The 16,117-nt window shown below is 40.4% G+C and overlaps 1 pseudogene; it reads right to left on the bottom strand.

Moving 5' to 3' along the window:
- Positions 1 to 888: 888 nt before the first annotated feature.
- Positions 889 to 15,863, bottom strand: LOC135198246 (uncharacterized; annotated as a pseudogene).
- Positions 15,864 to 16,117: the final 254 nt, after the last annotated feature.

Here is a 16,117-nt window from a genome sequence, read left to right as displayed (position 1 = left end):
TTTTGAGACAAAGGAAGATATATATTATAATAAGAAGTTCAATATGGAAGAGTTAGAATATGCTCTCTTGAACAGCAATAAATCTGCCCCTGGAGGTTATGAGGTTTGCTTCAAAATGATTTGCCACCTAGCACCTTTGGCAAAATTGTACTTATTAAAATTTTACATTCATTTATGGCTCCAAAACTTTTTCCAGATGAATGGCGAAATGCAACAATAATTTCAATACCAAAACCGGGAAAAGACGCTAGTAATGTTAATAATTATAGACCTATCTCATTAACAAGTTGTATATGCAAGTTATTGTAGAAAATGGTAAATGCACGACTTACGTGGCACATTCGTGAAAATAAAATTCAAGTCCTACACAGTTTGGTTCACACCGTAATAGGTCTACATTAGATTCTCTGTGTAGTTTGGAAGACCATATACGCAGAGGATTTGAAAGAAAACAAATTACAATAGCTGCCTTTTTTGACATTCAAAAGGCATACGATACTACATGGAGGTATGGAATATTAAAATCGTTACATAATAATAACATACGCGGCCATCTTCCTAAATCTATTAAAAACTTTATGACTGACCGCACTTTTCAGGTGAGAATAGATAATTTTTTTTCCAAAATATTTCCACTTGAAAATGGAGTTGCGCAAGGTAGCGTCCTCAGTGGTACTCTGTTCACATTGGTCACTGACGACATCAGTAACATGCTACCGGTCGGAATTAATAGTAACTTGAATATGGATGATTTTGCTATATATTACACAGCATCACACATAAAACATCCAGAAAGAATTATTAATAAAACTATAATAAAAATAGATGAATGGCCTCATCAGTAGGCTTTAGATTTTCCTTAGAAAAAACCCAAGGTATCATTGTGGCAGTAAAGAAACACAGACTTGGTTTTTTCTTCTTTACTTAAAAAATGATATATATATAATGGATACAGACACACAACGATCCTTTGGTGGAGAGGTAATAATCTCCTACAGGGCTTGACTTCAACTAACCACACATACTCCCCACTCTCCAAGAGAACATCTTAAACAATCATTGACAATCAACAACAAGTAATATACAAACTCAACTAGTCATAAACGGTCATTTACACCTCTTCCTTAATAACCCACAACAACAGAAATACCTTTATACATAAACTGTCCAATTAAACCCAAACAGTAATTAACAGTTTCAAACAATAATTATACACTTCCCCCTGAATTACATTCACATATATTACAAACTCTAACTCTTCTAACTCTTGTTGAATGTCTTGGAATCGCGTTGCACTCAGCAACAGTGCCTGAATCTTCCTCTTCCCCCTCATCCTCATGAACAGGAAGCTGTATAAGAAGCTCCTCATCCTCAGCATCAGTAGTTTCCTCACTCAATATCAATCCTTGTGAAGAACACGAACGAAGATCTCTAACATGGCGTGGAACTCCATTGACTTCAACAGCTTGTTCTGACAAAACTCTCGTAACCTTGCCTCTTTCAAATTGCATATTGCATCGCATGTTGGATGGTTTTACCCACACCTCATCACCTGCTTTGTAGGGGCCACTCAATGCCACTTTGTTCATTGAGCATGGATCCACTCCTCGGACCCTCACAGGGTAAGAATACAGCATACTGACAGGGGCAGTCGTTGAGTCGCAGTCATCACGAGGCATCAAATTATACAGATATACAGCCTCTGCAATGCTGCAGCCTTTCCTTGCAGCAATGACTTTAACTGTTCGATGGCATCTCTCAGCTATACCATTTCCTGATGGAACATAAGCACATCTAAAATTAAGATGCACGCACCACTTTTTTGCAAAGTCAGCAAATAGTTTGCTGCGAAAAGCAGGATCATTGTCAGTTAACAGTTCCTCCGGCGCTCCTCGTTCATAGAACACTGTCTCAAGTTGCCCGATGATACTCTCACTGGTCTGAAATTGGAGCCGACGCCAGATGGCAAATCGAGATGGTCCACAATCAATGAGAGTAAGATACGGCCGTCCATCATAGTGAGTAATATCCATGCCAACTCTCTGCCACACACTATCCACTTCCAGGACTACCCTTCTGCCACTTCACTGGGGCCGGGTCTATTGACTGGCATGCCTCACAGCATTTGACAACAGCCTGTACTTGCCGCCTGGTAACTCCTGGATGGACTTTCTTCACAAAATAGAGAGTTCTTCTCACACCCGGGTGACCAGCAGCATGATGGATCTCCTTAATTCCATCACCAATGGCAGGGACAACAGAAGCACACACAAGTTTTGCATCTTGGTGACATGAACCAAGGTCCCTCAGCCAGCGCTGAGGTACACGTGTCAAACTGTCAGCTTTATTATTGGCAGAAGACACAAGTGTAATAGACAGCTGGAGGTCACACTCTTCTATCAGTGACAAGACTATTCCTAGTCTTCTTCTGATGAGCATTTCACTTGCGGCCTTAGTCTTCAATCTGCTTTTTCCTAAAAGTCCATCTGAAATCCATCTATGCACAGTAGATGAGTCAGTCATTAATTCCACCTTTTGTATCTTCCAAGCCAGTGCAAGATTCAATCCTTTAATGACTGCATCTAGCTCAGCCATATTGATGTGGCAAGAGTCGTCTTTCCGCAGCCAGCTGGCATCTTCCACAATGGAACCATTTACTTCCACTGCAACACCAAGCGCAAGAGAACTAGCATCCACCCAGATCTTGAATTTGTCACCGGTGACATTCCACTGTCCTCTCACAGGGTCATCCTTCTTAACCTTCTCCAGAAGTTCCTGCAAACACATTTTGATGTAATCATCATTAATGACGTCGTCCCATCCTTCAGTAACTTTATTGACTCTTCTCTTGATGAATGCTACCGCCACTCGCAGCCATCCACAAACAGGGTAATGGCCTAACAGTCTACCACAGTATGAGAACACTGCTCGCCGAGTCAATTGTCTTGGTGCATCGCCCAGGTCATTGTCCCTTTTCCAAATAAGACTCTCCTGCTCCCCCAAACTCTCAGGCCCAATGCTCGAGCCCCTTCAGCAAGTCTTTGGTGTGGCTTACTTACTAAGCCAAAATTTCTAAGATGCTCCTCTACACGGCTGGCCTTAACAATATCTTCATTCACAAAGATGTCATCAATATAAGCTGATGTTCCTTTTCTTACAATTGGGTCCTGAAGGAGAACACAGTTTAAAACAGATTTCATTACCATCGGAGCAATATTCAAACCAAACCCCAGTCGAGTCAGGCAATACCTCTGGCCTTTGAAATATACAGTCTGGTATGGCCACAGAGACTCATGGATTCTTATTTGCAGGTAAGCTTTAGCCAAGTCTACTACAGATACATTCACTCCTTGCCTGCGCCACTCACGTAGTTTGTCTGAGCACACATCTGAGTCTGCTGTAAATGCATCAATGTACGTATTCAGTTCTCTGAAGTCCAGTACAGGCCGCACCTTCTTTTTATTTTGCTGTACAACAGCCATGAGGGGAATAAGCACCCCTTAGCTGGTCCATATTTATTCTCATCATAAGGAAGCAGCCAGCCATCATTCACCCATCTTTGTAGCTCTGATTCATACAGGTCCTTTGCCTCCTGAGGTACAGAATATGCCTTTACTCCATTCTCCAGGATGCCAGGCTCCTTGCCCTCAGACCACTTCCATGTAGCTGTCCAACATTTAATCACAGGATCATAAATGGCACTAAAATCACGCTCATCCACCCCCACCTTCACATCAGCAGCTGCAGAAAAAAAGTGTGTCTTCCATTCCAAAACGTACACCACCCTGGGTATCAACAGTGACTCCTCCTAGAGCCCTCACACCATCCATGCCGAGAAGAAATTTAAAACCAAGGGGCATTAGAGTAGTTACACATACAGAAATGGTGGCAGTAGCTCCATTACTGAGCTGCAAGTGCACGACACCCATTCCTTCACACACCCATTCTTGCCCACTCACAGTTATCATGCTAACTACGCACTTGTTCCATGCCTTATACAGCATGAACAATGAGCGATGCTTTGAGAACACCCAGTGTCTACTAACACGCAACACTGAAGACCCTCTACACTCAAAACAGTACTTGGCAGCACCTTACTCAGTGGGTTTGGGGAGAGGAGGCTGGCACTGATGCCTCCTCTCCTTGCTCGTTTCCCGGACAAGCTGACGCAATGTGCCCCATTCCACCACACCGATAGCACTTTACCCTTCTCCGAAATCGACCATTTACTCGGTTGCGAGCAAGACAGTCCCTGGCAAAGTGATTTGGTCCAAGGCATAAACATGACCAGTTTCTTGAAACTGTTGTTTCTACTGGCACAGAACCCAGGCTTTCCTTACGTGGCGCTCCACCAACAAAACATGTTTCCACTGAAACAGAAGGAAGGTCATCTTTCAGAACCGCCCGTGCCCGAGCCAAAATCTGTTCCAGATCGAGGGCCTCCATGCGAGACCCGGCTCTCAACAGCTGACGAACTCTCTCTGGAAGTCCAGCTACAAAAGCACATGCAAGAGCTTTTTCAGAAATTCCTCCAAACAGGGATCCGAGTCGACGTAGCTCAGCTAAGTAGACATCCGGTGCCTCTCCACTGTGCAACTTCCTACTGACAAACTGTTCATAGGCTACATAGGGATCAACAGCAAACGCAGCCAACAATGCTTCTTTCACCTTGTCAACCTTCTTCCTATCTGCTGTGGGTAACTGTAAGTACACTGCAAAGGCACCACCTGTAAGCCGCAGAGGAATCACACTGGCCACATCATCAACTTTCCGAAGCTTGCAAACCAGCTCCAACTTCTCCAGCCACTCCATAACAGATTGTGCGTTTCTGCCATCATACTCAGGGATCAGTTTCAAGTCGAAGTTACTCTCCATACTGCCTAGATAGCTTGTGGCAGTAAAGAAACACAGACTTGGTTTTTTCTTCTTTACTTAAAAAATGATATATATATAATGGATACAGACACACAACGATCCTTTGGTGGAGAGGTAATAATCTCCTACAGGGCTTGACTTCAACTAACCACACATACTCCCCACTCTCCAAGAGAACATCTTAAACAATCATTGACAATCAACAACAAGTAATATACAAACTCAACTAGTCATAAACGGTCATTTACACCTCTTCCTTAATAACCCACAACAACAGAAATACCTTTATACATAAACTGTCCAATTAAACCCAAACAGTAATTAACAGTTTCAAACAATAATTATACAATCATATTTTATAAAAAGTAAAATTTGGAAAAAGGTGAAGAAGCAGCATTAAAAATGAGAAACCATAATATACCAATTAGCCAACCTGCAAAATTTTTAGGTCTGATATTTGATGCTCACCTCTTCTGGAAAGTCCATATAACTTACATAAAATCAAAATGCAAAAGAGCATTAACCCTAGAACGCTAATGCGGGGTAAATTTTACCCCACGTTTTTTTTATATTTCTTATCATTGAGTGGAATTTTTATCAGCTAATTGAAATTCCAGGTAGCTTCATCTTTTTGCATTGTCTTGGGGTGAACGTTATTGATGTAAATTTGGCATGCTCAAAACATCGTGTAGGAGGGGTACCAGGAGAAATTTACTCCACATAAGTGATGAGGCCCTTAATAGCTGGGGTATATTTTACCCCACAATAATTTTAATGTACTATCCATCTGGGTTATATTTCACCCCAGAATAGTGTTCATGTACTATTTTTGTGGGGTAATTATTACCCCACAGTAGCAATAGTAGATGATAAATCAATTTCAAAGATACAAGGATTCGTTTGATTTTGTTGTCCAGTACCCAGACCTTTTTTTTATTGCATTAATAACGTGTTTACCAAATCCCCAAATCTATAACCTACTGTGCTGATAATTATTGACTAACTTATTATCTCTTTTGGTTAACTTTCATAATCTTGTTAATCTTTTATTACCTCGTTCGCTATGATACTTGAGAATTCAATGCCTTGTTTGTTGTTGGCAACAACCTATTTTGGTGATACTAATATACTCTCTCATTCTGAGAAGTCAGTACCTTGGTTGCAGTAGTCAGCTCTTGTTTGCGATATTAACTCTTGTTTTTGTGAGTTAACTTTTGTGGTTAAATGCATTTGACTTCTACATATTATTCTACTCATTAAGCGACAGCTGAGGGCCCTTTCTTTACGAAAAGCTATATACTACCAATTCCTAAAGAATACCAAAAGTAATGAGTAAAGGAAGGTTGCCAAAGCACGACATCTGGGTAATTGACACCGAAATAAATTAAATAGAAAAAATTAAATTTTTGATAAATTTCATATAAAAATATCTATAAATATATAAAAATTTTGTTCATATATATAAGTTCTTACATAGACAATCTATGTATAATTTAAATTTGGTTGAGGAGGCCTGCCTCCCTCATATAGATATATAACTGTTCTATATTACAATCCTTTCCAAGAATTGTAGCTAGGATAAAATTACCTACTATGTCACGACCCCAAGACAGGAACCTATGTCTCAAATTCCCGAATCTGGGACATTCAATCAACAAATGTTTCAGTCAAGGGCAGAGTGCAGTTCTTGCAAAACGGAGGATTTTCACGAGACATCAAGAACCTATGTGTAAGTCTTGTATGTCCAATCCTCAATCTCCACGACATCGTTTCTTGTCTCCTTGGCATATTCAGATATGACCATGGAGACACTGATGACGTGATACTACACATTTTTTGATTAGTCAAAATATCCTCCCACTAAGATTGCCAACATTTTTTAACTCTGACCTACTAGAGGATACAAATCCCGATATGGTAGTAGGCATATTGTGGGCTCTGGGGAGCTGACCGCAGAGTGCAAGTTGGTCAGCTTTCTCATTCCCAGCCACCCCGACATGAGAAGGCACCCAACAGAACTTTATTTCTTTCCCTCTTCTTTTTAGTAAAAGCAGCCATTCAAATATGTCTAAAATCAGAGGGATTAAAGGGTTAAAAGATTCCAGTGACTGAAGAACATTTCTTGAGTCACAAAACATAATAAAATTATTTTCATTCCGAATTAAAACTTCCTTTAAAGCCTTTAAAATTCCATATAATTCTGCTGTAAAAATCGATGCAGCAGATGATAGCCTGCCACTTCTCTCTACATCAGGGAAGGCTACACCAAAGCCGACGCCAGCATCTGACTTTGAGCCATCCGTAAAAACTGCAGTGGAGTTATCATGTTGCACGGAATGTTCTAAAAATATTGACCGCATGGCCTCACTGGACAATTCTAATTCTGTCTTGGTTAAATTAAAATATCTACAAAATATTACCTCTGGAAAGTTCCAGGGGGGACTAACTGAATATTTTGCTAGTAAAATCTCAATTCTTGGCATTTTCATAAAACTCCCAATGCCTTTCATTTCTCATACAAATGCTGGTTAAAGACTTAGGTAGCCTTTGGAATCTATACCAGCTCCGAACCAGCAGACGCTTGTAATGAAGATCCATTGGCACCTCATCAGCATCTACAAGTATGCTCTCGGTGGGAGATGATTTAAATGCTCCTGTACATAATCGTATTCTTCCATGATGAATTGAGTTGAGCATTTTAAGGCTATTTGGCTTCGCAGAAGTGTACATCTCACACCCATAACTTAATTTTGAAAAGACCAAGGCTTTATTTAATCTCAACATCTGAGTTCGGTCTGCACCCCACGAAGTGTGAGACACGACTTTCAGCAAATTCATTGCTTTTAATAATTTTGCCTTAATATATTTCAGATGTGGAATCCAGGTCAGCTTGCTATCAAAAATCAAACCAAGAACCCTTGTTTCACCAACACATGGAATTCTCTGCCTATGAATGAATAGATCTGGATCAGGGTGGATTCCCCTTATACGACAAAAGTGCATAGTTATCGCTTTACTTGCAGAAAATCTAAAACCATTAACCTCAGCCCATTTTACTATATTATCAATGCAGAGCTGAAGGCGGCATTCAGCCATTGCCATCCTTGATGCTGCAAAGTAAATTGACAGGTCATCAACAAATAGGGTATATGTTATATCTGGGGGAATTATTTTAGAAACCCCATAGATTACCAAGGCGAACAAGGTTACACTTAAAACATTTCCTTGTGGTACACTCCTTCTTCTCGATTGAACACATCTGACAATGTTGCTCCAACCTGAACCTAAAATATCCTATTTTTTAAAAAAGCCTTAATAAAGAGGGGCAAATTGCCTCTTAGGTTACATTCATAAAGGACCCTCAAAATGCCATATCTCCATGTTGTATCATAAGCCTTCTCTAGATCAAAGAAAACGGTGATGTGATGCTGTTTGTTGGCAAAGCTTCACATATTGAAGATTCCATTCATACCAATACATCAGTTGTGGAGTGCATACTCTGAAAACCACACTGAGCAGGCGAAAGGTATTTACCTCTTTCCAAGTACCACATCAATAGTGTGTTCACCATTTTTTCCATGATCTTACACAAACATGATGTCAATGCAATAGGATGATAATGTTCTGTCTTGAACGGATCTTTTCCAGGTTTCACATATGGCAGTAATTTTAACTTCTCACAAAGCTTGGGGAAGATATGTTCTCGGTAAATTCTGTTAATTAGGCTTAATATGAAAAGTCTGGTATTTTCAGGAGTATGCTTAATCATTGAATATGTTATATCATCCCGTCTAGGAGCTGATTCATTACATTTATTCAAGGCGGATTCAAATTCTCTAATAGTAAAAGGAGCATTGTACTGCTCATGTCTTGAGGTATTAAAATCAATTTCGACCTGTTCCATTATCCGTCTTTGAGCTGATAGGGTCTATCATCATTTTTCTTTGCAACATTAGCAAAATGATTAGCAAACTCATTTGCCACTAACTGGGGGTCTGCTACATCGCAACCACTGACTTTGATAACTGGAGGTTGACAAGGAATGAACTTGCCTGCTATTTTTCTAACTCTCTTCCAAACTAGAGGCAGAGGAGTTTTTGAATTTAGTGAAGATATGAATATTGTCCAAGATTCTTTTCGTGCTTTTTAGATTTCCATGCGAAAATGAGCTCTCGCTTTTCGAAATTCTACACGATAATACTCACATTTTCGTCTGCGGTATCTGGTGAAGGCAGATCTCATAGTTCTATGAGTTTCCTGGCATTTACAAGTCCCCCAGGGAATTGGTCGGCAGACAAATTTGCCCGAAGTCCTAGGTATAGATTGAAGACCAGCTGAGAACATTATAGTATTCAAAAAGTCAAGAGCGTTATCTACACAGGGAAAGTCATCAGCAGATTCATCTATTGAGCTGTGCTCCTGGAATGTTGACCAATCAGCTTTACCAATGTTCCATTTGGGTAGCCTTGAAGATGGAGGAATTGATGCTACACTAACCACTATTGGGAAATGGTCACTGGTAAATCTATCATTTATAGCTTTCCAAGTAAAGTCAATAAGGCAGTCATCACTACATATAGATAAATCAATTGCTGATAACGTGCCTGTTTGAACATGAAAATGCGTAGACTCCCCAGAGTTGAGGATCCCCACATTTTCATCTTCTATGATGGAACCTAAGCACCTTCCCCTTTGATTGGTGATGATGTCACCCCAAAGAGGGTTTCTGCTATTCATATCTCCCAAAATAACAAAAGGATGTGGTAACTGTTGAATAAGAGATTTTAATTCATTGATGGGGAAGGCTTTGTTAGGTGGTAGATAGAGAGAGCATACTGTATATTTTCTTTGCAAATGGATTTGCACACCAATCACTTGCAATGTTGATTGAATAATAATAGGATTTTGTGGGGTGTCATTTCGAATATACAAAACACCACCACCATGGCTTCCAATATTTAAATTATAGGTGGAGTGATAGGATGTATACCTCGTGGGCTGGGGAACATATTATTACCAATCATGGTCTCCTGCAGAGCTATACAAACAGGAGACACTTCCGATATGAGCAGCCTTTATTCTTCCCATTTAACTCTTAATCCCTGACAGTTCCACTGGAGAAAATTAATGAATTTTACTTTCCTTTAGAGGCTGTTACATTAGAGCCTCTTTTAAGAGCCTTCAGCTTACAACCTTGCTCTTTTTTTCTGAAAGGAAACCGATTGTTAAGGGCTGCCTTCCTTTTTAGAGGGTTATCAGTCTCAGGAATAGCAGACAAAGCTGGTGTCGCCTGAGGAGGGGTGTGAGGATTGGACATTGGTGCATCCTCCAAAGCATTTACAGCTAGTACAGCCTCCAGAGAGGTGGGAGTGCCAGGTATACCTGACACAGCCTCCACAAAGGAAGGTGTACCAGAAATCACTGGTTCTGCTTCCATAGAAGCAATGGTGCCAGAAACCACTGGCACTGCCTCCAAAGAGGCAGGAGTGCCAGAATCAACTGGCACCACCTCCGAATAGGCAGGAGTACCAGAAATCACTGGCACAGCCTCCGAGGACGCAGGAGCACCAGATATCACTGGCGCAGCCTTCGAAGAGACAGGAGCACCAGAAATCACTGGTGCAGCCTCCGGAGAGGTAAGTGCACCAGAAATCACTGGTGCAGCCTCCCAAGAGGAAGGAGCGGTAGCAACAATTGGCGTCGCCTCCAAAGAGGCACAAGTAAGGGTCTTTACCAGCTTCTTATTTAAATTATCCTCATTAACATTTATATTTCTCTTTCGGTTGACAGCGACACTGGAAAAGGATATTCCTGGTCTACCATATTGATTCAATATTCTCTCTTTTGCCTCCCTAAATGTGATATGTTCTGTTACCCTTAAAGTTTGAATCTCTTTTTCCATGATGTATACATCACAATTAAGTGAAGATGATGGATGATTTTCTCCACAATGTATACATCTGGCTTGATTATCATATATGCAATGCTCTGGTTCACATCATTTGACACAAGTGGCTGGCTTGCCTTGTAGTTTCTGTCTACAGGACCCTAACATACCTCCGAATTCTTGACAATGGAAACATCTCCTCGGTCTTGGGATATATTATTTAATCTTGAAACGTAGCCAGGCTGCTTTTACTACAGTAGGTAATCGAGTAGAATTAAATGTAATAATTAAATTGGGAAGTGGTACAAAGACTCCATTTACCTTCTTCTTCATTCACTCAACTCTTATTACACCTTGATCTTTTATTCCTCTACAAGTTTTTATTCGGCGTACGTCATCAGTTGGGGTGCATATATCATTCCCTTGGAGTGATTCCAAAAAGCATGTGCTGCACATTGTACTTTGACTCCTCAAAGGTGTGATAATATTTTCAGTTTTTCAGTCTCTTTGGCTGAGGTAGATTCCACCGTCAGCTTTCCTCTACCTTCATGAGAAATCTTAGGCTCTCGGCCACAACACTTCACAATGTCTCAATATACAGCAAAAATATCACAACCATCTTCTTCCTAATTTAAAGTTAAATACTTTTCATAAGACTTTTCAAATATTTCAGGTCCAATTTCAAACATGTCTCTGCTTAATTTCCCTTTACTCTGTACAGGAGCATAGGGTTTCAGTGCAATTACACTGGAAGGTTTTTTTATTTTTCCAGAGGAAGGTTGTCAGGGGAGGTTCCAGTAGTCGTTAACTGTGCCAATTTACCGCTATCAAAGGGTCCAGGGGTACTTGTATCTTTATTTTCCGATTTCATAAAGATCAAAGTAAAAAAAATATATAAATAAACCTGAAAACCTTAAAAAGATATCATCAGCCTTTCATTGATTTTATTCTTCCACTAATGGCACAAGTGAGAACTGACTCCCAAATGTCCGCGTCCCTACCCTACCCCACAGGGGGATGGCACAACATGATTAGATTGGCCCAAGTATAAGCCAAACCAGCTTGATAGGACTGAGAGTATTACCAGAATACAATCATCCCCACCCTAATCACATTATGGGCAAACCGGACAGAATGTCGAGAGTCCTATCCGCAAAACTAGACCCCCCTGGAATCCATGGTCCAGCCCTGCAAAATAGTTCCGCCTGATATCGCTCAGGTCCGAACATTTTCGGGCAGTTGATGGTCCTGTCACGGTTCCCACTATTTAGCTTCAGATATAAAACCCAGTCCCAGCTATGATATCTTTTCTGTTTACCAGGTCCAGTAAATTTAAGCAAAGGTGGAATATTCCACATGATCAATTCGAAATGCTTGTAAAAAAAAAAAATATTACATGAAGGAGAAGGATGTAGTAAGAATGATAAAAATTTCAGAAAGAAGGAAAAGTTCTGACTAATTTAGTTGGATCAGGAGCTGGGCCCCAAGGACCAGTGAGAAAGCAACCCCACCAGGCATCATGCCCCAGCTGCTGGTCCCTAGTGCAAGAAGATCCACTGCAAGATCTTCAATACCAAGGGATGATCAGTATTAAAGACTTCCAGGGACTGTAAGGCACTTTTGGAGTCACAAAATACTGTGTAGCTACACTCTGGGAGTGTTGCAATATGTCCCAGTGCTACTAGGATGCCATAAAATTCAGCTGTAAAGTTTGAGGCAACAGAAGGAAGTGCACCTCTTCGGTCAAAAGATTCGCTAAAAACTCCATATCCAACGCCGGCATCGGACTTGGAGCCGTCAGTAAATATAAAACTTGTATCTATATGCTCTGATATATGCTCTAAAAATATTGCCCTCATTTCCTCATCAGCTTTATCCCCCTTTGCTCCATTGAAGTACCTGCAGAATTTCACATCAGGTAACCTCCAGACAGGAGTACTGGGATACACAAAGGGAATAATGGGAAATTTGTTTTATATTTGTATCCTCTAAAATTTGTTTAATTCTATAGCTAAAAGGAGTAGGATAACTTAGATGACTTTCAAAAAAACCATTAAAAATATTTCTATTTGCCACAGCAAACATCAGAGATTTGGGGAGTCTTTTCACTCTAAACCAGTACCGAAGTAATGATGAGTGGCGATAGAGTTCAAGGGGCATCTCTCCTGCATCAACTAGCAAACTGGATATTGGTGATGAACGGAAAGCTCCTTTGGCTATACGAATACCTGAATGATGCCTGAAGAATATACTTCACCGTATGACAACTTTGATAAGATTAAAGATTTATGAAGCTTTTGTAAAAGATCTCTATCAGCTCCCCAACTGATGTGAGAAAGCACCTTCAAGATATGTAGAGCTTCTAGGCTCTTTGCTTTTATATGTTTGATATTGGGGACCCAAGTCAATCTACTGTCAAAAAATAGGCCTAAGAAGTGTGCTTGTTCTACACATGGGATTCTACGACCATACAAATAGAGGTCTGGATCAGGATGCACTCCCTTGATATGACAGAAGTGGACAGCAGTAGTCTTGCTTACAGAGATTCTAAAACCAAAACCCTGTTTCTCAGCCCAACTTACTATTTTATTTATTGTGGCAGCAAAGGATACTGACAAGTCATCCACAAACAGTGTCTTTAAGACCTCTCTTGGATTAACAGCTACAACACCTTCTTCTTGGTACCTTTTCTCTGATAAAGTACTGCCAACTTTAACTTTAAAATACCTACGATGTAAAAATTATTTCACAAATAAAGGTAATTTGCCTCGTAGACCACTATTATGCATAGTCTTCAGAATCCCATGTCTCCAAGCAGTGTCATATGCCTTTTCTAAATAAAAAAAACACTGTCACATGGTGCTGCTTGGAGACAAGGGCTTCACAGACAGAGGCTTCAAGTTGCATTAAGATGTCCAGGGTGGAGAGCATTTTTCGGAAACCCCACTGAGAAGGTTTTAGAATATTTTTGTGCTCTAGATATCACATCAGTCTTACATTTACCATTTTTCCATCAATTTACATAAACAGCAAGTTAAAGCAATGGGGCGGTAACTTGCTGCACAGAGAGGATCTTTTCCAGGCTTAAGGACTGATAACATGGTAGCTAATTCCCATATACTAGGGTAGCTGCTTTCATCCCATATTCTATTGATAATACTGATTATATATAGTTTTGTGTTCCTTGAAATGTGTTTAAACATTTCATAAGAAATCTCATCTGGACCAGGGGCAGTGTTCTTGCTCCTAGCTAAAGCAGAGTCAAATCCCTTGAAGAAAAAGGCATATTATGTGATTCGGCTTTGTTTGATGAAAAGTCAAGTACCTGTTGTTCTTCCATCATTCTGAAATGATGTCCTGGGGAACTATCTGATTTTTCAGAGACTCCAGCGAAGTGTTCTGAGAACATATTACTAACTTCTGAGGCATCAGTGACATGATTATTATCCACTCTAAGTACTGGAGGAGGATTGGGTGTAAATTTACCCTGAACTTTTTTATTTTCTTCCAAATGCTACAGACTGGTGTTCTGCTGTTAATAGAGGATACATATCCGGCCAATGCTTGTCTCCTGGCAGCTTTAAAGGCTTTTTGAAATCGTGCCCTACACTTTTTGTATATTATGACATTGTCCAAGGTGCGATGTCTACGGCACCTGGTCAATGATGACCTTGCAGCTCGGTGTAACAGCCTTAAGTCTTCTGACACCACGGTACTGGCCATCTCCTGAACAGTCCTTTAGTTCGAGGAATTGAGTGTAGACCTGCAGTATGTAATGTTCCATTGAGTAGATCAATGGCATCATCTACACTTGGCAAATCTTTTGCACCCCCCTCCAACTCACTTAAAACTTTGAATTTTCTCCAATTTGCTTTCTCTAAGCACCAGCGTGATCTCGGGATAGGTGGACCATCATTGGTGTCGATCACAATTGGAGAATGGTCACTGGTATGCCAGTCATCACTTGTTCTCCAACTAAAATCAACACTGCAGTTGCAGCTACATATTGAAAGGTCAATGCAGGAGACAGTGCCTGTCTGAATGTGATAATGGGTAGGTTCTCCAGTATTAAGAAGACCTATATCTTCATTTTCTATTAAAGATGCCATCATATTCCCATTTTGGTTTGATGTTACATCTCCCCACAATGGATGTCTACTATTGAAGTCACCAAGAAGAAGAAATGGCTCTGGTAGTTGCTACATCAAGTATATTAAGTTCTCTTGGGAGACATGGCTATTGGGTGGAATGTAAAGGGAACATATAGTATATTGCCTTCTTAAATTAATTCGTACAGCCACAGCTTGAAGTGGAGTATTTAGTTTCACTTGGTAGGTAGTGTGGAGCATTTCAACGGATAAAGATTAGGGATCCACCATTATTTCCCACTTCTAGATCAAATTTAGTTCTATAGTGAACATATTCCCTAGGACAAGGGGTATATTCACCTAGCATGGTCTCCTGCAAACATACCCCTACAGGGGAGTGCTCATAGATCAAAAGCTTTACTTCTTCATACTTCACTCACAGTTCCCGACAGTTCCACTGAATAATGGAAGTGAATTTAGTTATGTTTGGGACCATCATTATGGTTCCTTTTTACAAGACTGGGAGAGCTCTTTTTTTCTATTAGGGGGAGGCATTTTAAAGGATAGTTTTTGTTGACTTCTTGGGTGGAGTTATCCCCTTCGTAGATCCAACATCTTTTCCTTCAATGTCTTTGACACTGAAGGGTTTTTTTAGTTTCCTCACTCTCCAACTCTATCGAGACGGAGAGAGCAGAGGTGTTCTCTAAAGAGACCACCTCAAGTGTCTTTGTATTGCTGGCAGCAGCCAGCTCTGCCTCTAATGAGGCAGAAGTACCAGCAACAACTGGCACCAGGGGATCAGCATCTGCTAGTTTGTTCTCCAAAGAGGAGTTGGCACCAACAGACGCTGGCACTAGACCAGCAACCACTGGCCCTGCCTCCACAGAGGCAGATGGTGGAGGATGTGTCTCAACTGACACTTCAATTTTACTCAGTTTTGTACTTGTGCCATTCTTGTTGATTCTAGTGAACCTTGTCTTTATCTTCTCATCATCAATTAACTCGAATGACATAGTTAGCCGTTTTTTAATGGATATTTTATTTGATTCTCCTTTTGTCCTCCTAACTTATTTTTTTTATTTGTCTCTTTCTTTTAGTTTCTTAATTTTGCTACTACAGATGCAAAACATAGACCGGGTCTTACAATCTTTGCTTTGGCTCTCTCTCATGCTTCCCACAACATTTCACTATTTCCCTGTGTACTTGAAAAAGTCTGTATTGTCACCTTCAAGCTTCAAATTCAGGTATTTATTAAAAGAATTGGGTA

Source organism: Macrobrachium nipponense, chromosome 22 (genome assembly GCF_015104395.2).
Source record: "Macrobrachium nipponense isolate FS-2020 chromosome 22, ASM1510439v2, whole genome shotgun sequence".
In the NCBI taxonomy this organism is placed as follows: domain Eukaryota; kingdom Metazoa; phylum Arthropoda; class Malacostraca; order Decapoda; family Palaemonidae; genus Macrobrachium; species Macrobrachium nipponense.
The sequence above is the reverse complement of the archived record's forward strand: the minus strand, read 5'-3'. Positions and strand labels throughout refer to the sequence as shown.